Below are 24,024 nucleotides of genomic sequence, written 5' to 3' on the forward strand. Positions count from 1 at the left end.
CAGTAACATCGTCCTCTTATGTCTTATCCCTCTTCTAACTAAATTTCACACTGACATACACACAACCATACAAACACTATGAACAGTATTGTGCAATGCAACCTCTATTTGACAGTGTATTCGGCAGCCAGCATTTTAACATTTATCTCTTTTCTGTCATTATAGGCCTGGAAGTGCAGCCTATCCTTAATGCCATTGGCCCACAATAAGGCAGCATCCTGCATCTCTCTCACTGAAGTTTGCAAACACCAACGCAATGACAGACATCCCAAGGGATGTAATTAGTGAGCATGAGGAGGTAGCACGGCTTGAGGCAGAGAGCATAGAAGGGGAGGAACAAGTGAAGGTGGTAGATGAGGAGCAGGAACCTGCTACCAGATAGCCACACTGCCACAGCATTTTTGTCTCTTCTGAAACTACTCTTCCTCCTCAAAATCTATGAGCAGAGACTGTTGTAAAAAACAGAGTTGGAAGTAAAAGTCTTGCAATCCAAGAAAGCAGACCCAACACAAATGAAAATGCAGATAAAGCAACATACCAAGGCAAAACATTTCTAACTCTCCAACCTACAATCAAATCTTTTATGTCAACTCCTATAGGCCAGGCTGTTCACACACTGTTGCACCCATTTCATATGAGTGAGCAGTGCTATCAATGAGCCACTAAATCCAGTATGGGTCTAATTGAAATCATTTTAGTAGATTTAATGAGGTTTGTGTAGTCATTAACCTATACCCCCAATGTTGTGACCCATGTTAGCCCACAGCAGGGCTCCATGCTGCCAGTGGACCCTTGTAAAATCAGAGCTTATATAATTGTAAATTTCAATTAAACAATGTGCTTGTTATCACAAAATCATATATTTGTCTCTATATTCACTCACCTCCTGTTGAGTTGCTCAAGGGTAAATTGGTAACTGGGCGAAGGTTTTGGTGGAGTCGTGCTTAAGCTGTTATGTTCCTTCGGGCCACTGCTCACTGCACTGTGGGGAAGTTGTTTAAATTGACATATCCTGAAGTCAATTAGAGACTAATTGGTGAGGGACATTTCTGTAGATCGATAATTTGTTGGGCAATCGTTTGCCCTTACCCTTGCAGAGATGTAGAAAACCAACAAGAAATGACTGGCGTTGTCATTCTTTTGCCACTTGGAAATGCATCATCTGAAGTGTGACGGATGCATGCTCACACACACACACAATTGCTGGGTGGGGGAGTTCCAGATAAAATCATTAGCCTGCACATATTTTAAAGTGCATTGGTTACCTTCACGTGAGTTTGTGGCATCTGAGAGGGAATCACTGTATGAATTAAAGGAGTAATTCCAAAGCACAGGAATATAAAAAACATAGGAAATCTTTACCCGAATTGAGATTCTTAAATTAATTATTGAAGTACAGAAATAATAACTTAGCAAACAATTAATAGAAAGTTGAACAATTTTTACATTATCAAGGGAAACAAAATCAGAACAAGAAAACACAAAAAATAAGCACGTTTGGAAATAACAAATAAGCACATGGAGATAAAAGAAAAAAATGTTATTTTAAAAGGAGGCTCATAACAAAGGTAGAAAATGCAGCTGAAAGAACCCTCCTTCTCTTCCTGTTCCCATGGAAACACCAACACCAGAGAAAGAACTGATCCTTATCATCAGCAAAGATTGAACAGTCTTTAGACTGGGAACAAGATAAAGTACTACTTTAATTGCTGCAGGTAAGGCATGATTACTCAGGATAAAACTCTTGAGATCTCTATACAATTCAGCTACTAGTGTACCTGCAAATTACTTGCATGGCATACAATCCGAAAAAGAATCACTCAGGAGGCTATTACTATCTTCTTCTTTGCCTTTTTAAAATAGATTGCCATACAAAAAGCCACGACAATTGAGTTTAAAAGCTAATTGAAAATGACTAAGTCATAGCTCTCACCATTGGATTAATGAGTTTATCCAGTGAGTAGGTGAGCCATACAGATTGAGAAGTTAGCTGATCTCTGTTGAGCAGTGGTGGGAGGGCTACAATTATCCTCAGAGTGCTAACTGCTATCCAGTGATCCTTACTGGAAGTGGGTGTGGATGTGGCCTGGTCAGGCTCGGCCATAATGTTCCCCGTGGTCAAACAGCTCACTAACAATTCCTGTTAAGGCTCACTTGAGTGAGGTTGTGGAGAGTGACTGATGCCTGTGCAACTCTACCCCAGCAAAGAGTCAATGCCTTCGGGTGCAGAGCGAACATTGGCATGAAAACATTTTTTTAAAGTGAAAGTTACTAAGTGAATGGAGAAGTGTGCAGCCATAGTAGGGTAAAGATGTGCACTGCGCCATCAATTGCTAAATTTCAAAGATCACTCATAATACTGTCTGGACCACTGCCCTGCGTAAATCATTGTGCCGCGAACTCTATGTACTCACAAGATCATTTGACAAATTTGCGCTCCTAGTTTCACTTGCCAAGAGTGCATATTAGGAATTTGGCTGTGAATGCACCCCCTCCACAATTTTCCACCCACAACGGGCAGAAAGTAACAGGGATACCCAAATTCCTGATACGCACTCCCTGTGATTGAAGATCCACACTGAGGCACAAATTCTTAAAATGACCCCCAATACGTAAGCTAACCTGTGCAACAAAAGTGTCTTGTTCATAAACAAGTGATTTGCTGTTCCTGCTCCTCCTGGCCCCATAAAAGTTTCCTGATCTGCTGCCAGCTCATTCTCACTCCTCTGAGATCCGCTTTCCCCAACAGGCCACATCTGCTGGCTTCCTCCCTACAGAAGCCAGGTGATTTTCAGCCGCACCAATCCAGCGATCTGCAGCAAAGCGCCCATTTGGCGCCTACAGCTTGCCAATAAAATTTAAATGAGGCCCGAATCCGAAAACGGTTCGAGTCTCCCGACTGTGACCTTGTGCTGGTGGGCTGGGCACCGCCAATAAGATGCCCGTTTTGGGCCCAACTAGAAAATTACCTCCCAGGAATCCTTTTTATCCCAGCTTTTTTAAAATAGTTGTGCTCTTATGATTTGCTTTAACAGGATATCCACTATCCCACATTGAATTTTATACGGTTTGGTTTTATTACAACAGATTGCAGCTTGTTGTGATTTTGAATATTCATATTACTTATATTAGTGTCCTCCCTTAAGCCTCTATCTATCAATCAAATATAGCACTAAACATGTACGTGGTAGCTCAATGCATTCTTCTTGTAAATCCTTTATCACTTGGAGAACAAAAATTCCAATAACTGAGCATGTATAAGTACTCCCATTTAATACCAGGTGTCATCTTCTCTTATCTTAATTGTTTCAGATAGATGGAACCCTGAACTTTATTTCTTTATTTTTGCCCTTCGAATACAGTAAATTGTTAGTTCTAACAATGAGAATCAATTCTGAGGCTGAGCACAGCGGAGAAAAGGATCAAGAAAATGTATGCCTCATTCAACTTATAGGATTGCCACATGTGACAAGTGCACCATTGAACACAAGTCTCTACACATAGCAGCAGCATTACCATTGAAAATACCAAAATTCCCCTTCAGAGGGGGTTTCCTGGTGTATCTCCAATCACATGGTATTGGCAGCATTAAGGATGGGCCCGCCATTTTATATCTGGCTGCAGGTATGCCCATACAGGTCAGTATCCTTTGGAAATGCTGGCCTGCATGGACCTTCTTCTGACATCATCTGATAAGGTTGCAAATGTGCCTTTGCACCAACTACACATGCATACTATTCTCATAAATATTTGCTTTGGAGAAATTATGCTTATCCAGATCTTGCACTTGTGCACGTTGTTGCCTAATCTGCCCAATACCACATATGGGGCAGATTCAGTAAAGAAAGAAGTAACATGCATTTATATAGCGCCTTTCAAGATCTCAGGATGTCCCAAAGTGTTTTACAGCTATTTAAGTACTTTTATAATGTAGTCACTGTTGTAATGTAGGAAACGTGACAGCCAAATTGTACACAGCAAGGTCCCACAAATAGCAATGAAATAAATGACCAGATAATCTGTTTTTAGTGTTGATTGAGGAATAAATATGGGCCAGGATACTGGGAGATCTCCCCTGCTCGTCTTCAATCCGTGGGATATTTTACGTCCACCTGAGAGGGCAGACAGGGCCTCAGTTTAATGTCGCATCCAAAGGATGACACTTCCGACAGTACAGCTTGAACCCATGAGCAGAGACGAGAGAGCTACCACTGAGCTAAGGCTGACACCTTAAGGAACTGAGTTATGTTACAGAACCACTTTCAAGTTTTATGATATAAATGAGACATCAAATGGAAAAAGGAGCTGTTAATAGAAAGCTCTCACAGCTAATTATGAAACATTCAAAATTGAATGTTATTAATTCCTGTTTAGGCTAGGTGCAGAAGCATCTAGATTTGGGATAGGAAAATTTGAATCATGAGATGCGGTCCTGAAACAGGACCTCGATGTTTGAGCAAACTGGTTGAGTCTTTTCTCATTCCCATATTCTTGTCTTCTTATTTGCAAGTTATCTGCTGCTCAAGGCTTTCAAATTTCAATTATGATAAAAAAAATCCATTCCAATATTTATTTGTTTTAAAAGACAACAGAGTAGATGTTTGTCTTTATCACTATTAATCACCTGGGCAGAGCACAGAAAGGAACACCTGGCAGGGAGAATTGTACTCCGGTAACAGAACATATCCGATTTTCAAAGTAATGGCGGGAAATTTCGGCACTTTCTGTAAGCGGTGTGCAATCCTCCCGCTAGATTTTCCTTTCTGCGTTTCACCCAGGCGATGCTTAGTGCCTGGGCAATAAAGATGGAAATCTTCCCAAACATTTTCTTTCTTTGTGTTTAAGCTGGAAAACACATCTTTATTACTAAGGGATGCACTTTCTCCCACATTTAATAAAATTGGCTAACTGTTTACAGCTTCCTGAGCCATGCATCGTATCTGGCTGAGAGGGTCAATAAGAACTCTGCTTCCACCTCTTTCTCTAACCAACTACAAAGAAATGTGCCAAGTTGGCTGTGGGTGAATCGCTCTGCAACTTTTCTATGCTTGTCTTACAATTCTTGGCTCGACTCTGTCCAGTTCATACCCACGATGGCGCTGGAAATGAGAACTAATTGTGTGGGCAACCGTGCATGGAAAAACAGCTGCTACAATTCCATGCATGCCATGCTGGAGTGCCCATCAATGTGCCACTTGCGAACAACATATTTTGGAACGTCCTAGAGAGGCCACAGTCCCAGAGATCATCACAGATGAAGAATGGAAATACTGTCCAGGTATAAAAATAGTAAATATCAATTAGTAAAAAGAAAGAAAAAAAAACTTGTATACATGGTGCTGTTCATGTCCTCAGAACGTCCCAGTGTGCTTTACAGCCAATGAAATACTTTTGTGGGCAAACATAGCAGCAAATTTGGGCACTAGATTCCACAAACAGCAATAAAGCGTGTGACCTGTTAATCTGTTTGTACTGGTGTGGGTTCCTCCAAAAAATTGGAAATAAGTTTAATCCCAAGTAATTCATAAACCATTTTATAGATGAGTTTTCCAGATATATGACAATTTTCCAATATTAATGAAGCAAATATAAAATTGTTCCTAATGTTGGATCCATTTGCCAGAAATATACTGTAATACTGGTTACTCCACAATACACTACCTTTCATTCACTGTTGGTGCTCGACACAACTAGCCCCTGTCACTAACCACTATCAATCTCTCACCTTCTTCTTGACACTGACGAGCTGTAGAATACATTCACATGTAAAGACCATCTATAGGTTCTTCCACCATGTGATCTTCCATCTCTGGGAGAAAGTTCCTTTTTGGCAGAATTTGTGGTAGTGACAAGAATAAGGCAAGCTATCAAATGCATTCATCTGCATCACTGGTTCTAATCCCACCCTGACGTACCTTCAAATTGAATTAGAAGTAATGAAACCAACAGAAGAGGCAATAACATAATACAAATAATTTTTTGATAGCAACAGTCTTTTACAATTCAAATTTAGGGACTAGGAAAGAGATAGTGAAGATAAAGAGCACAGTTCTATTCATTTTGCAGCAGTACTTCTAGCTCTATCCACACAATCTATAAGTCTTCCATTAATACTATTTGTTGCTGCTCCAACCACTCTTAGTGTTATTTCATCATGTGATTTTAAACTTCATTTTATCTGTATTTGAAGTGACTGAGAACCACAAGATCCAATATTAGCAATGGCCCAGAAATTGCTGTAAAAATAACACAAATTTATGGGCTCGCCATTATTAGTTCGTAAAAAATTCAGTAATTTGGTGGCAAAGAAGAGATGCACCATGAGTTCCAATTCTCCACAAGTCACCGTTAGTCTCGACAAAACTGAAAAAAAATTGCAACCTCGCTTTGAGCCTCCACATTGAATTTTATTGTGTGTCATGAAATTGCTGGATTTATGCCATTAATGCGAATTAATCTTGCTGCTGCCATTTAGGGCTGGTAATTGATGTCATAAAGACTGTGTTAATGATGCGATTTATGATCCTGACATGCCACTCAACCTTGGAGACCAAGAAAGGGAACAATAAAGTTGTGCAGTCTCACTCCCTTAGGTAGTAAATTGTTCCTAGAGGTTTTTAAAAACTTTTTATTTGTCTTGGCAATACTTTTGTGCCAGTCTTTTCATCCACACTCGTGTTAGTGTCAGGATGCAAAGCTGTTTCAACAGTCAGAAATGTAAATTACATAGATTTCTTTCAGAAAATAACATTTTGGGATACAGTATATGAGTAATTTGAGACATGATGTGGTAAGCGTAACATGCTTGGGAGGAAAAAGGTGACTTCAAAAACTTTCCATCGCTGGGGGGGGGTTTCCTCACCTCATGTCTGGGTCTGTTGTAGACTAATTGATAGGGATTGATAGCTATGATTAGTCATCAAATCCATTGTCATTGTACCACGCGGCTACCAGGAAGGTAGACAGCGATCTAGATGGATTTTGGTCTTTTCTCGTCTAGCAATTCCACTGTTCCTGATCACAATGATCATAATAATCATGCTAGTTCAATACTTCATGGCTCAAGAATGTTTGTGTATTTCACACACCTACCCTGCCATTCACTTATCACTTCTCATGGACCTATCCAACAATTCCTAAACACAGCTGGGTTACAATGTCCTCTTTTTCTGCTTGTTCTTCAAAAAAATTCTTATTTTTCCTTTCTGTCTCTTTTTTCTCTCTCTTAATCCACTCTCTTTCTTTCCTTGTCTATTTCTTTTTCTATCTCTAATCATTTGCTGTTTCTTTCTCTATCTTTTTGTTTCATTGGTTAAGGAGATAGACCAGCGGGCATGACGTTCATGAGGTCCCAGATACGATGTTGACATCATCACCATTATCAATTTGCATTTCCAGCAATTTGCGGTGCAAATATAGTGCGATTTGAAGGGTGAGGAAAAAAGTCCAATTCATGTCACCCACCATGAGATGCGCCATTCCAGTAATTTCTGGGCCAATATATTTTCAATTGCACGTTAGTACACTTCATAAAACCAGAAGCGTAATGCGTGTACAACCTCAGCTATGAGTGGGATATTCTACTGTGTGAAAGTACGAAAGGAACTATTCCATTAGATTTAAGACAAGGGCAGATCATTTGTGGTTTATGAAAATATCTTAAAAACAAACTAAATGAGATCCATAACCAGTCTATGTACTAGATAAACTGAAGATTTTATTTTATTAAACACATAATTCAAATGCATTCAGTTCCCCCTAATTCTTTGAAGAAGATTGTAGATTATAAGGCAGATTTCTTTGAAGCTGGAAAAGTACGAAGCGACCTTTGTCTCCACACGTCCTACACAGGGCCGACCCTGTTAGATGATGTTAGGTCAGCTCAATTTAATATTCATGGTGAGCAGCCTAGATTGGGCCCACACTGGAAACTCACTCAATTGGAAGAGTGTAGAATTTCCAGCTCTTAAAGGAGCTGTGGTAGCCATTTAAATAGGCAGTTTATTATTGACAGCCAAAAATTGTACAGAGCCTGGAAATATTGTGAAATAGTGGAGAATGGTAGGCAAGAATCCCACACATGATGGACACAGCTGTGGAGCTGCTTTTCGAGAAGTGAGTGAAAGCAGGGTTGGCTCTGTTCTGCACTGCAGGGTGCAATGCCCATTGGAGAGCAGAGCAGGCTGTATAGGAGGGCATGGCAGAAAGTGTGAATGGTTTGCCCAACATGAGAAGACCTGGGAGTAAACAAGAAAGAACTTTTCCACTGTTTCCCAATAACAAGCAGATGGGCAAAGTTTGCATGCCACAAAGACTTTCCTCTCAGCTTGTTACACCTTGACTTGCTACATGCAAAGCAATCAAACAACCTTGTAGTTCATTCATAGCTTTAACATTCCTGCCCAAACTGTAGCAGGGGCAAACTTTCTAGCTGCAACTCAAAAACAGAATTATTGCTGCACTTTCATCAGCAGAGATGCGCCCATAATTAATCTTCCAAATATACCTAGGTGAATGTAGCACATTCATTTTCTTGCACACACTGGGATGCAAGATGGGCAGGGTGGGCTCTTGGGTGTCACTGCTCTTCAAACTTCCAATATCTCAACATTTATTATTTGCTTGAAGGAGAAAGAGGCACATAACAGGAGGGGGTAAATTTATAAGGGAGGAGGGTCTTGTAATTTCAAGCTCTTCAAAGAGACCACACTAAAAATCATAGGAATGGAGAGCGTAAAGGGAATGAGGAAAGGTGAAGCACAAACCTTTCCCCAAACGTCGGGCTAGTATCATCCCTTATCTTATTCCATGCATTGACGCACTCTCCAATAGGCATACACTGCAGCACAGCATGATACACAGTATGGCCTAGGTTTTTCTGATTTTAACCCTAAAAAGTAAACTATTCAAAATGAACATGTCACCATTGGCACTGCAATTGGAAAACCTCAGCCTATATTGCCATTTATGCACTGTTTGAAGCACTCTGAAATATGCTCATCTTTTGCCTTTATGGGTGACCTATAGTGACCAGTGACCAGCCTGAGCTCCGACTGAAATGGAAGAAGCTGGAACCTTACAGCATCCTGACAGCACTTATTCCATCTGTTGCAAGTGCCAGCATAAGTACATCTATCCCAGAGATTTAGTTAGTCAATTCAAGGAGGGAGCCAGAATAAGAGAGATGAACAAATGTACTAATATGATGTTTCAGTTACAATAAATGAACTGCATTAACCACAAAGTATTAGAAGATAATTTGATTGTGGTAAGTGGGTTGTGTTTAATGAACTACATTTATAAGCAAATTATTATTTATCACAGTTCACTTATCAGAATCAACTTCATCTGCCCCAACACCTTCTGCATCAATCACTCTTTTGGCACAACTGTGTTGTTTTCATTCACTGAGTGCCACCATGGTTGAATGTAACTGGCCCACTTACACTGTTAACCATTCGTATTTTTAGTGGGTTTGTGATTTTCAATGTGGCAGGATTGGGTATACAGCTCTACTGTCAATGACGCTGCTGTCTGTAGCCTGTGGTAGTGCAAAGAATTAGCTGTCAGTTCAGGGAAGAATCATACCAGTATACCTAGGGGAATGCTGGGGCTCCATGGACCCACTCTCTCACTGAAAAATGTGAAGATAAATCTAGTGAGTCTTGGATTAGATAACTAATCTCAAAATCCCAAGAACCTCCGATAAAGGCAACAGAACCCTTTCTCAGCAGAAGACTCCGGGCCAAGATATGGACATTTGTTTTGCTAAATTTTGCACCCGTCAAGCTGTAATGTGTCAATGCTACAGGATGGAACATTTTTTAAAGTTTGACACCCAATGGTTACTATCAAACATACTTAGATCAGAAATAATACAGTAAACCTCTCTCTATTCTGCCTCAACAATTTGTCATAACTCCATTAATGCAGTAAGCATCCAGCCCCTACTGCAATGGTGTGAACTTGTAGGCCAATAAATTCAGCTATTTTTCAGGTGCTAACCAATATGGCGGGCAGGAAGTGTGCACACATTTCTAGCCATATTGGGAAGGGAAAATAAATTGTCCAGTGCCCATGCCTCAAAGAGGTGTTAAGCCCCTTATTTGCATATACAAAGGGCCTAATGCCTGTTTAAGATTGGTTTACCCTGAGACAAACAGTTCCAACACCGTCTGTACTCAGTAAAACCATGCCTTGAGACCATCTGTTAGGCTGCAAGCAACAAGGTAAGTTTTTAAAATATACTTTTTGAAATATACCAGACTGATTCCTGGGATGGCAGGACTGTCAGGTGAGAAGAGATTGGATCGATTCGGCCTGTATTCACTCGAGTTTAGAAGAATGAGGGGGATCTCATCGAAACATACAAAATTCTGACAGGGCTAGACAGACTGGATGCAGGGATGTTGTTTCCCCTGGATCCAGAACAAGGGGTCACAGTCTCAGGATACGGAGTAGGACAATTAGGACCGAGATGAGAAGAAATTTCTTCACTCAGAGGGTGGTGAACCTGTGGAATTCTCTACCACAGAAGGCTGTGGAGGCCAAGTCACTGAATATATTTAAGAAGGAGCTAGATAGATTTCTGGACACAAAAGGCATCAAGGGGTATGGGGAGAGAGCGGGAATATAGTATTAAGATAGAGGATCAGCCATGATCATATTGAATGGCGGAGCAGGCTCGAAGGGCCGAATGGTCTACTCCTGCTCCTATTTTCTATGATTCTATGTTTACTTACCTGAATGTGGAGCCACCGCCCCCCCTCCCGCCCCAGTCTCTGTTTCCCCCCCTCCCCCAGACTTCCTATCCCCCCCCCCCCAGCTTCCTTTTCCCCCTGACTTGGCTTTGATTTCCCTTCCCGGCCCCAGTTTCTCTCCCCTAGCCTTCACTTACCTGAGGGTCGCTGTGATGCTACAACTTCACTGACTTTTGGCTGACTGGCTATTCCTGCGACACTAGCTTGATGGAAATGAGGCATGAGGCCCAATATCGGGGGCGTCTCAGGCCTCGCCATTCAGGGGCAGGGACTGTACTTTGTGCCCCCCGCATGTCCAAAAATGGGAACGCCCGAAATTCCACCCGTGGTATCTATTCCCTTTCATTGTCATTCATTCTTTGTAACCTGCTTGTTCTATTGAACTAAAAACGTTCAATTTAATTGTATTATTTTATTCATTTCCATTAAATCATAGAAACATCCACCATTCAGTCAAGCAAAATCATCCTGTTGTCCCTATTTTTTGGAACTGTGCCACTAAAAGATTAATTTGTAAATCTCTGACTCACACCAAGGTTAACATAACCTCTGATGAAAAGACATTTTGCTGTAACATAAGATATGTCAAAATTCTATTAGTGGTTACCAAAACAAATTAAATCCAGTTGACCTTGTAGTGTTCAGTAGCTAAGCTTTTGGACAACTCCAAAAATCTGAGTGACTGTGGATTTTCATTTTTGTTTTGGTTCTCACTTATACAATGTGTACTGAAATTGGTTTCAGTATGGATTCTGTATTCAAATCTGCATGAGTTAGTTGAGTGCACTGTTTAGTTTTCCCAATGGGTTTGATCTAGTAGCCATTACTGAGATGTGGTTGTATGGTGACCAAGGTTGGGAACTAAATCTTCCAGAGTACTTGACTTTTAGAAAAGATAGGAAAAATGGAAAAGGAGGTGGGGGGTAGCCCTGATAATAAAGGATGAGATAAAGACAGTAGTGAGAAAGGATCTTAGCTCAGAAAATCAGGATGTAGAATCAAAATGGGCGGAGCTAAGAAATAACAAGGGACAGGAAACATTGGTGGGAGTAGTTTATAGGCCCCCTAACAGTAGTTGCAGTGTTGGACAGAGTATAAATCAGAAAATTAGAGGAGCATGTAACAATGGTAATGCAATAATCATGGGGGATTTTAATCTTCACATAGACTGGGCAAACCAAATTGGCAAAAGTAGTTTGGAGGACGAGTTCATGGAATGTATCCGAGACAGTTTTCTAGAATAACATGTTGAGGAACCAATTAGGGAACGGGCTATTTTAGATCTAGTATTGTGTAATGAGACAGGGTTAATTAGTAGTGTTATAATTAAGGATCCTCTGGGGCAGAGTGATCATAATATGATAGAATTTCATATTGAGTTTGAGAGTGATGTGGTTAAGTCCAAAACTAGGGTCTTCAACTTAAACAAAGCCAATTACATAGGTATGAGGGGCGAGTTGGCTAAGGTTGATTGGGAAATTAGATTAAAAGATATGATGGTAGATAAACAATGGCGAACATTTAAAGAAATAATTCATAATTCTCAATGAATATATAATCCCTTGAGGAATAAAAACTCCACGGGAAAAGTGATCCATCCATGGCTAACTAGAGAAATTAAGTATAATATTAGATTAAAAGAAGAGGTTTACAATGTTGCCAAAAACAGTAGTAAGCCTGAGGATTGGGAGAGTTTTAGAAATCAGCAAAGGATGACCAAGAAATTGATTAAGAGGGAGAAAATTGAATATGAGAGTAAACTAGCAAGAAATCTAAAAACAGATTGTAAGAGTTTCTACAAGTATATAAAAAGGAAGAGATTAGCAAAAGTAAATGGGGGCCCCTTAGAGATAGAGACAGGAGAAATTATAATGGGGAATAAAGAAGTGGCAGAGACATTAAACAAATATTTTGTATCTGTCTTCACAACAGAAGACACAAAAACATACCGGAAATAATGGGGAACCAAGGGTAAATGAGAGTGAGGAACTTAAAGTAATTAATATTAGTAAAGAAAAAGTACTGGAGAAATTAATGGGACTGAAAGCCGATAAATCCCCTGGATCCCCTGGCCTACATCCAAGGGTTTTAAAAGCAGTGGCTGCAGAGATAGTGGCTGCATTGGTTTTGATCTTCCAGAATTCCCTAGATTCTGGAACGATCCCCGTGAATTGAAAGGTAGCAAATGTAACCCTGCTATTCAAGAAAGGAGGGAGAAAGAAAGCAGGGAACTATGAGGCAGTTAGCCTGACATCAGTAGTAAAATATTAGAATCTATTATTAAGGACGTAGTAACAGGGCACTTAGAAAATCATAAAATGATTAGGCAAAGTCAACATGGTTTTATGTTAAGGAAATCGTGTTTGACCAATCTATTAGAGGTTTTTGCGGGTGTAACTAACAGGGTAGATAAGGGGGAACCAGTGGATATAGTATATTTGGATTATTCTTATGAAGCCTGGAGGAGCAGTCCAGCTCATCCTGGCCCCACATAAATAACTTTAGACTTACCATTTTGGGTTCTCATCATCTTAACCTCTTTCTAGTTTATACTGAGCCAGTGTCCAATAGATTGTTAAAAATTGAATCGCGGTCCTATGTAATTCACAGGACCCCGATATGCCTAGGTTAATGAGGCTCCTGTCTGATTCAGGTGGGTGTCTAGAGCACCCAGTGGAAGATCCCAGTTAAAAAAGCAGAAAAGCGGGAATGAGACGATAAGTTGACCACCTCAGTTTTGACTCTGCTATTGTTGTGTTTCTGCTATCTGGAGGCAGTTAAAATCTTCGCTAATATTTTTACCTACAGCGGTGACTTTGTTAGCTGACGGCAGATCCTGCAGTCTGAGCATGTGCAGTGTCCCAGGACATCTCAGTAGCATTTAGCTACCAAAATGATAAAATCCATCAAAAGTATGTGAAGAAAAGCTAGGAGCCAAATTTCAGAAGCGTTTTCTGGTAAATTTTATATTGAGTTCCTTTTTAAACAGAGGCTGGGTGAATGCGGATGTGTATATGAGTGAGTGGGAGACAAAAAACATTACAGACTGCACTGATTACACACTAGTTGCAGCTTTCATAGGTTCTGAATTGTAACTACTTCATAAAATTCAGAAAGTGTATTAAGCAGACTGGGAGAGACAGACAGAGACAGAAAGGCAAACAATGGGGGTTAAATTTCAACTTGGGAGCAGAAAATTGGCGGTTTTGAAATGGACTTTTCTTAATCCTAATGGTCCCAAGGGCCCCCTTTCCCAGACTCCCCCTTCCCAGATCCTAGAATCCTCTGCCAGTGCTAATAAACCCCTTGACAGCATTCCTAATGCCCTGCGATCCCAGAACCACCTTCAATTTTCCCAGACCCCGAGATCTCCATCCCCGTTTCCCCAGATCTCTTGCCCAGTGACCCAAGATTCCAAGACGTGCCCTAGTGATCGAAGAACCTCCCTCTCCAGTATTCCCAGAATCTTGGACCCTTGGTGACCATCCGATGCTCCAATACTTGAGAAGCTCTGCTGCTCAAAATTCTGCTAGATTCTGAGACACCATTCCAGTACTGCTAGATCCCAGGTGACAGTATCAGTGCTCCCAGATCTCAGGGTTGTCCCAATACTGATAAGTCAATGCCCCTGCTATTGCTGCTTGACATAAGGCCCCTATGCTTATAAAACCTTTGACTCACTGTGAGCAATTTCAGAGGAGATCTGTTAGTATGTATCTAAGATAAAGAGAAATCATTTACATTTTTCACAGAATAATGAACAGTCACGGAGTTCAATCCACAAAAAAATTCCACAATACCATTTAATAAAAATGGAATTTGACTTATTTAGTCACTATAAAACAGTCTCTGTTTTATCTCAAGTGGGCTGGAATACAAAGGGGAGGAAGTGATGCTTCAGCTGTACAGAGCCTTGGTCAGACCCCATCTGGAGTACTGCATTCAATTTTGCATAGAAATGTGGTATTCTCTCCCCAAAAGGCTGTGCATGTTGGATCAATTGAAGTTGCAGCAGTCTTGAGATGTGCCAGCTGCTGAAAGGGCCCCCAGAACTTTTAATGTATCTGTGGAGGTGCTGCTGTTATAATTTAGAGCCAAGATAGACTATCGGATGGGCACAGTGGCAGGAGGCCCCATAAGAGAGTGGTACAGGCTGTCTGGAGGGAGATGGCAGAGGTAGTCATTGCAACCTCCATAATTTTAAGAACTGCCACATAGTGCAGAAAGAGGTTCAATAATCTCACAAGGCTGTTCAAGGTAAGTCAAGGCTCTAGTGCTAATACACATCCTTTACCACTCACACAGCTTCAGTCTCTCCCTTGCTGCTCATACTCTTTCTCTCTCAGCGCCTGGGTGTCAGGAAAACTCACTTCTGCAAAGGGAAAACGCTCTAAACACTGAAGTAACTTCTTTACTCAAAACCACTCTCTCAATTAATTCTGCCTGCCACAAAGGCTTCTGCTAATCTTCAAGGCACCTCATATATGAAGAGGAAGTTCATCACAAGTCCAAAAACATCTATCAGCAAATTAAAAAAATGATCATGACAAAAAAGTGAAGCAATCAAACAGAATTCAGACACCAACTGAAGCAGAAATCTGCCCTCCCCAAGTAAAGCAGAAGATGGTTGCTGGCACCCCTATTCCATGCTGAAACCAAAAGAGACTGCCAGTAACCCTCCCCTTCAATCCCACTCCCCCTCCCTCATCCTTGACCTCTCCCCTCCTCTTTCATCTCATCTCCCTCCTCTTCTCCACTCCTTTCCCCCCTGACCCTTCTTCCCTCTCCCACTCTGCTCTGCCTCACCCCATCATTTTCACCTCTACCCTTCCCTCTTCTCTTCCCGCTTATCTCCTCTCCCTCTCCTGCCCTTTCCTCTCTCCTCCCCCTCCCCCTCCTCCTCTCATCCAAATCTCCTCTCCTATCCTCAAAAGTGCCCTTGACTCCCCATGGGCAACATCACAGGAGATCAACTTTTTTTTTTTATTCGTTCACGGGATGTGGGCGTCGCTGGCAAGGCCGGCATTTATTGCCCATCCCTAGCGAGATTTTTACAACTGAGTGGCTTGCTAGGCCATTTCAGAGGGCAATTAAGAATCAACCACATTGCTGTGGGTCTGGAGTCACATATAGGCCAGACCGGGTAAGGACGGCAGGTTTCCTTCCCTAAAGGACATTAGTGAACCAGATGGGTTTTTACGACAATCCGGTAGTTTCATGGCCACCATTACTGATACTAGTATTTTTAATTCCAGATTTTTAAAAAAAATTTAATTAATTGAATTTAAATTCGCCAGCTGCCGTGGCAGGATTTGAACTCGTGACTCTGGATTTTAATCCAGGCCTCTGGATTACTAGCCCAGTAACATAACCACTATGCTACCGTACCCTAGTGATATATTAATATTGGTACACATGTCTCATGCTCTATTCGAGGGAAAGGGAAACTTCTCCTAATGGGTAATCTAATGTTCAAATTTCAACAGCTTTCACCATTTCCTGTCATGCTTCTAGGTGTCTCCTCAGTAGGATTTCCCATTGGTAAGTGAGTAGTAATTGTCATTCCCTGTCATACCAGCAGGTCCTGTTGTACATTTGATGGAGCAGCAGAGCCTCCACATCACCCAGCACAGCTACCAGAGTGTACACATCTCAGCCTCTCTATTCGCCCAAGTTCAGGCAAGATGCAAAATGTTGCCTGCTCTCCTAAGCATGTGACCTCTCTCTTAAACTTACTGCATGCTCCCTAAGCTATTGCCTTTCTCTTTAGCGAAACCATTGTTTCCCACCCCCACACTTGAGACATTGCCACTGCAGAACTTAAGAACCTGCTGCCTGTTCAAGTGAATGTAAAAGATTCCATGGCACTATTTGAAAAAGCGCAGGAGTTCCCCCATTGTTCTGGCCATAACATTCTTCCCTCAAAAACAATTAAACAATTAACTTCTCATTAAACTCATTTGCTGCATCTGGAACTTTCTTGTGCACATAATGGCTGTTGTACTTGCCTACTTAACAACAGGGATTGTGCTTCAAAAGTAATTTGTGGGATGTGAAACACTTTGAGACATCCTGAAGACCCGATAAGGTACTATATAATGAGAAACCCATTTGTTCTTTCTTTCTGTCCCTGATAAGTTTCTTATTGCTGGTATTTTAGCTGCTTTCCTTGCCATTGATCTTTACATTCCATACCCCCTCAATTCTAACGTGATGTTTTATGAATAAAAATTTAAGCCAATGGATAAAGTGAGAATCCAGAATGCGACACCAAAATATGACATTGTAACTGCGATGCCAGAAGTGCAATGGAAGTACACACAGATTCATGCTCATGCTAAGTCAGAGGGTAGCCACAAGTGGGAGGATAATGTGGTGTGGAAGTGGGGAAGGGGTCCACATCTCCAGTGTCTAAAATGTCTAAGACTTCCATCCAGAGACTGTGAAGCAAGTGTATTTTGATTGGTTCCTGGAAAATGAATAATTAATATCTTCCTTATCCACTGCAGTTGCACATAACATATCTTTATTTAAAGAATCATTATTTCTGAATTCTCAGTATAAAAAAGCAAAAGACTCTAATTACCTCTTCTGTCTCTCTCTCTTTGAGCCAATGTCTCTCTATCTCTGAATTAAAAACATAGAGGTTGATTTTCTGTGGGTGTTGTCCCACTCCACCACTGCAACTTCAGTAGAAGAGCCATGTAACCCTGGGAAAACAGCATTTATGCTATCGTTCCAGAGTTTCCAGGGCTCTTCTGCCAAAGTTACAGTGATGGAGTGGGAACATCTCCATGGAAATTCACCCCCTTATGCACTTGTCATGTTTCAGGATCTTTTGACCATTTTTACACAGGAATGTCTTGGAGAACAAAAGAGTTACCTTTAACTGTTATGTTTTAAAGTGTAGTGTATCCAGACAACCTACACATTCCCACACAGTGTGTCTTGCACGGGCAAGCCTCCCTAGCCAACTGTACCTGCTCTTTCTTGATTTTTGCACCTCAAATAGTGTGTTAAACTGTTGTAACAAAAGAGTTTACCCAGACTTCAGGGCAATACTCATGTCTTCTCTCTCTCTCTCTTACAAGAGAAGATGGCTCATAACAGCCAGGAACCTTAGGTCATAGATGGTGGTCTCCACAACAATAGACCTCTGACCGATCATGAGGAAGAAGCTCTGGTGATCCTGGGGAGTGATTCGGCGGATCCTATTGGAGAAAGAGATGTAGGAGGACCAGTGACAGCCGTGGATTTGTCTGGACCATCTGCTCTTTGCCTCTACAATAATTTGGGAGTGCAAGCACAGTAGCAAGAAACATGATCGGGCATCTTCGAAAGCCACAGAGGAGCTGCCACAGTACCACATAACAATATAACATCACTTCATTTTCTTTTTCTCCAGATAGCCCAGATAAGATGCCATTAAGCAGCAAGAAAAAGAAAGAAACAAGTGGCTTTAAACCTCTGTTCAAAAGGCCACATCCTCACTCACATCATCATTCACCAGCCCACCCGAGGGCATGTAGATAGTTCTGAGTAGTTCTTTTCACTGGGAGAGACATAATACATGAAGATGCTAGAGGAGTCACAGGTGAAAGTGGGACTTGATAGTAGAGGGGGGGGGAACCAAAGGTTTCGCAGAAATTAGCCCCTGGCTCCAGAAACTGCGGATTCAGTTATCTGGAATCCTGCTCTAGAAATAAGGATGCTGGGTGAGCAGCACACTCTCATGGAGGCAATGAAGACAATGTTGGAGTATCTGAGACAAATGGCACGCATCACAGGGGAGACCAATGTCATTCCTAGTGCCAATATCCAAAAAGAATTCAACACAATGAAGTGCTACCTGGGGCAGGTGGAAGGACCAGGAACATCAGGAAAAATCAGAGAGCAAGTTATTACCTTAATGGCGAGAAACTGGAAAGTACTGCAGTACAAAGGGATCTGGGGGTCCTAGTGCAAGAAAATCAAAAAGTTAGTATGCAGGTGCAGCAGGTGATCAAGAAGGCCAACGGAATGTTGGCTTTTATTGCTAGGGGGATAGAATATAAAAACAGGGAGGTATTGCTGCAGTTATATAAGGTATTGGTGAGACCGCACCTGGAATATTGCATACAGTTTTGGTGTCCATACTTAAGAAAAGACATACTTGCTCTCAAGGCAGTACAAAGAAGGTTCACTCGGTTAATCCCGGGGATGAGGGGGCGGACATATGAGGAGAGGTTGAGTCGATTGGGACTCTACTCATTGGAGTTCAGAAGAATGAGAGGCGATCTTATTGAAACATATAAGATTGTGAAGGGGCTTGATCCGGTGGATGCGGTAAGGATGTTCCCAAGGATGGGTGAAACTAGAACCAGGGGGCATAATCTTAGAATAAGGGGCTGCTCTTTCAAAACTGAGATGAGGAGAAACTTCTTCACTCAGAGGGTAGTAGGTCTGTGGAATTTGCTGCCCCAGGAAGCTGTGGAAGCTACATCATTAAATAAATTTAAAACAGAAATGGACAGTTTCCTAGAAGTAAAGGGAATTAGGGGTTACGGGGAGCGAGCGGGAAATTGGACATGAATTTAGATTTGGGGTTGGGATCAGATCAGCCATGATCTTATTGAATGGCGGAGCAGGCTCGAGGGGCCAATTGGCCTACTCCTGCTCCTATTTCTTATGTTCTTATGTTCTTATCATCACCCATTCCCCCTGACAGATCTCCAAACCTGTCAGTGCATCCAATATGGATGCTTTGACCACTGGCCTTCAGGCCTTGGGGAACCACCTGGAGAGAACAATAGCAACTGGCTTCAGAGAAATCTGGGGTGGCATCCCTCATGGTCTTCAGGACCTAACCAAAACCATCAAGTGTGCTGATCAGTGGGCACTCAGATCCAGGATCTAGCACAAGTGGTGTGGCTACAATCTGCCTTCATGATGCTGACAGCTTATATGACTTTTCTCAGATGCCTGCTCATGATAGTGGCAAGATGCAAGACCAGGCTGCCCATGTACCTGCAGTGACAGTACAGCCTGCTGTAAAGTTCTCCTGGGACTCAAAAGCCATGAGACAAGGGTCACCTGGATCTTAAGAGGCTTACGATACCAAAGCACAGCCAAGCAGCACTGGCATCCGAGGTCCTCAGGTAGCACCTTGGCGCAGCACAGAATTGCTTTAAGAACAGCACAGAGAGGCATCAGGAATAGGCATGATGGTAAATGTCACAATTTCTGGGAGAGCAGCTTTTGCCCTCATTATCCGATCATTTGTAGACATGCACCACGTTGCAGGTGAGCGCATTTTCTGCCAGTAGCCTCTTGACCAGAATTTAGCGGGCATTTTAAAACAGATGTAACTTTGGCATGTCTGACTAACACCCCAAATTTCAGTCCCTTAAGCCAGAACAACATTAATTCTCTCCCCGACCCCCCCCCCCCCACCCCCACCCCACCAAATCTTGGAATTTCAGATCCCTGTTCGTGCTCATGACACAGTCATAAAAATTGTTACTCAGGTTGGTGATTTACACTGTTTTGGGGCCTTTCTGCATAATCCTAAATTGTAAAGCTACTGGAATAACATGAGTAAAAATAATTCTCCATCTGTAATCGTGTTCAAAATCGAACATTCAAAAGTCCAACAGATTCTTGTTGGTGGTGCAAAATATATTTGAAACCTCATTGGTTTTTAAAATCTATAAACTGTACTATTATTTGCACCACTGAATTAACTATTGTTACAACTTTGTATTTTCTGTGCTAAATTTTTAATTATGAAAATTCTGCAATAAAGTGAATTTGGAGCTATTTTAATGGGACACTGTCTTCACAAATAAAGTATTTGCCAAGGTTTATCATTGTTTATAAGCAAACAATGATGCTGTGGATCACATCAAAACATATCATTGTGTCAGTTGGCAATATTATCATTGTGCCAAATTAATGTTCAAATATGTTTGGTTTTCTCCTTTCCCTAACAGAAAAATACTTGCTAAAATGAAGACGATGGGACTGAAAGTCTGCAGCCCTCCCAGCACACTCCAGTGTAAGTCCAGCATAAATGCAGTGGGAGGGCCAGGAAATAGGCACGAGATAGGCCACTTCCTGGCCTTTCCCACCAGTTTCCAAAGGGCCTTGTTTGGGGCAGGACTTCCATCCACCCCAAACATGGTCACCCGTATCTTTGGGGTTATGACCCTTTAACAGTCATCATTGAAACAGTTTTGTGGGGTGAGGAGGTGGTAGAGTTTGGACAATACTCTCATTAAAACTGATTTCTAGAACGGTAACTGTGTAACAACTGGCACCTGTCAATATTTTATTGGTGTTCCCGTATTTTAACCTCTCCTGCAAGTCATTATGCCTCGGAATCAAAACCTCTTTTGGTGAATCGATTCTATCTATAAAATGGTTCCAATAGTATATACCGCTTGATCATGGAACTACATTTGAATATTGTGAATCAACTGCTGCAACATTGAATCTCGTTTCAAATTAGAATAATCACTTTATTCTACAGATCAAAACACACATTGAGATTTCCTTCCGGAAAACCCAAAAACCTAAACAGAAACTGCAGCCATCCTATCAGAGTTCAGTTTTAAGCATTAAATAAAATGATTCCACTGTCGACACACTCAAACCCACTACCCAGTCATGTCGTTTTGTTCCACGACACACTAAACAATAACAACTTGCATTTTTATAGCACCTTTAATGTAGTAAAACGTCCCAAGGCGCTTCAAGGGAGCGTTATCAAACAAAATTTCACACCAAAGCACATAATGAGATATTAGGATGACCAAAAGCTTGGTCAAAGAGGCAGGTTTCAAGGAGCCTCTTAAAGGAGGAGAGCGAGGTAGAGAGACAGAGAAGTTTAGGGAGGGAATTCCAGAACTTAGGGTCTAGACAGCTGAAGGCATGGCCGCCAATGGTGGGGTGATGAAAATCGGGGATGCGCAAGAGGCAAGAACTGGAGGAACGTAGTGATCTCAGAGGACTGTAAGGTTGAAGGGAGTTACAGAGATAGGGAGGGGCGAGGCCATGGAGAGATTTGAATACAAGAATAATAATTTTAAAATCGAGGTGTTGCTAGACTGGAAGCCAATGTCGGTCAGCGAGCACAGGGGTGATGGGTGATGGGTGACGGGTGAACGGGTCTTGATGCGAGTCCTACATACTACTGGTGGCAATGGAAGTTCGGAATCAAGTCAATCCTCAGCAGCAGGATAATTTGAAACCTGAGTCAAGTGAGTCCGCAGAACACCAGGGATCTATTGGTGAATGACCAGCCAGCCTGGCTCACTAATGGAACTTGGAGCGGTAGACTTGTAACTGGAGTCTGTAATTCTTCCTACTTTGGATCAGGATAACCCTGCAAGACAATGTCCTAACAGCTAAGGTGGTCCTGGCTGATCAAATAGTGAAAAGCTTATCAGGGCTCCGTGTTGGTAGGCTGTACAGTTTTAATTCACTGATCTCCAGCAGTACCCTTATATGTAATAGGGGTCCCTATCTCTTGGCTCTACCAACCTGTAAAGATCGCTGGACTTAGATATTCCTAGGTGGGGGAGAGAGCATCCACTCCATACCAGGTAAACAAAAACTAGACCTGCATGGATTTCTCATTAGCTTGGTTTTGACACTCATCGCGATGGGTGTTTGAGCTTGTCTGAAATCTGGCTGGTCAAAAGAAAATTCCACTTTTAGGAATGTAGTATCACACAGAGAATTAGGCACTATTCCCAGATACGAGCAGAATCTGAGAAATTCAGGATTGCCCAATCTTGGGCACACAGGGGCGCAGGGTGAGTGTGGAATGAAAAATCAGGCCGCCCATTCAATATCACCCGTTTTACCTGCTGAAGGTCTCGGTCTTGGCCAAGGCCTTCAGTGGGAGATGCATTTATGTCTGAGGCTCTTCTGCCCCTTTAATTGGGGTCCTGCTGCAGCATCACCTGGAAATTCCTGTTGGCCACTGGCGGGTTTGCACTTATGGCAGGAATTCAGCTGGAAGCCCTTCATGTGCGCCTAATGATCCCCATCCCAGAAAACAGGGCCAGGTTTGTAGGAGGGTCGGGGCCTTGAAGAGTGGGATCAGGTCAATCCAGCTCCTGGTCTCTCCCTGGATATGAAGAAGGGACTGGGATGGGGCCTTTGAGGGCGGAGAGCTGGAGCCAGGGGAATGATGGACTGAGCTTACGGCACAGGAGACTAAGGCTGAAAATGTGTGGAGATCCAGGTTAGGGTCTTGAGTATGGAGACAGTAGAAGACTTGGTCTTGGGAATGAAGCAGCGGGGGGCAGACTGGAATCTGGAATCACTTGGGGGGAGCGGTCTGGCAGCTGGGAGCAAAAAATCCTTTGCTAATATCATGCAAATGGAAGTAGCACTAATTGTTTGGCAGCAAGCAGCCAGATGACACTGCTTAGTAATATTACAACAGGGCGCTTGTACAGTACATCATTTGGAACTTAAAGGATAAATGAAACTGTTTGTTCACAGAGGGATAAGAATGAAGATAATATGGGGTGGGGTTCTTAAATCTGATATTGCAATGAGTACTTCTGTTTGTTTTAAAAGAAAAGTGATCTTCATGGCCTCTAGAAATCATATATTGAAAGACAACAGAATGCATTACAACAGAGCAAGCAAGGAAAGAAAACCACTGGAATATTTTGTTTCCATGGTTACTGGGTTAATTGGGAGCACGTGAAAAGCACAGGCGAGCCAGGGAGTGAGCAAGGAGCACAGGCAGTCCATGATCCTACCCAACTGCAGCAGACACAGAACATAAAAAAAGTTGTCTTCAGCAGACATGGAGAGTTTGCATTGTGGCCTTATAATAATTGTTGAATAAATTACTTGATAATCACCTCCTTAAACTTAGACACATTGTTGCAACCACGGGGAAGGGAGATGCGTTCGCAATAGGCATCAGGGTGGGATAAAGTGAGAAGCAGGCCCTTGGAATGGAGTGAGTTCCATAAAGTGAAGAAGAGACAATGGGTTCAGAAGAGCGGCCTGATAACAGGGAGGCTGAGGTAATAGGAGCAAGTGGCAAAAGGCTACTAACCGTGACTAGGAAAAGGCGAGATGAAAGAGGAACTGCCATTAATGGGGAAAAAAGAACTGACAATTTATGTGAATCCCATGGACCAAACACTGTGCTCTAAAATAATATAAACTGAGTGGGCCAGTCAGATAGCCATAACGGAATCTGAACTCACTGGCATAGAAATTGGTTCATGCCAATTGGGCATAGAGAACAATC

At 42.0% G+C, this 24,024-nt stretch overlaps 1 protein-coding gene and 1 long non-coding RNA gene across 4 annotated transcripts in view; one reads left to right on the forward strand and one right to left on the reverse strand.

Annotated features, from left to right (window-relative positions):
• Nucleotides 1–24,024, reverse strand: part of pde1a (phosphodiesterase 1A, calmodulin-dependent) — a 228,350-nt gene that overhangs the window by 149,298 nt on the left and 55,028 nt on the right. The gene's annotated exons all lie outside the window — the stretch shown is intronic.
• On the forward strand, nucleotides 1,436–20,471 carry LOC137323326 (uncharacterized). The gene is made up of 3 exons (XR_010963349.1): nucleotides 1,436–1,715; nucleotides 4,919–5,278; nucleotides 17,852–20,471. It is a non-coding gene; the product is annotated as an uncharacterized lncRNA (long non-coding RNA).

Source organism: Heptranchias perlo, chromosome 7, assembly GCF_035084215.1.
Source record: "Heptranchias perlo isolate sHepPer1 chromosome 7, sHepPer1.hap1, whole genome shotgun sequence".
NCBI classification, from domain to species: domain Eukaryota; kingdom Metazoa; phylum Chordata; class Chondrichthyes; order Hexanchiformes; family Hexanchidae; genus Heptranchias; species Heptranchias perlo.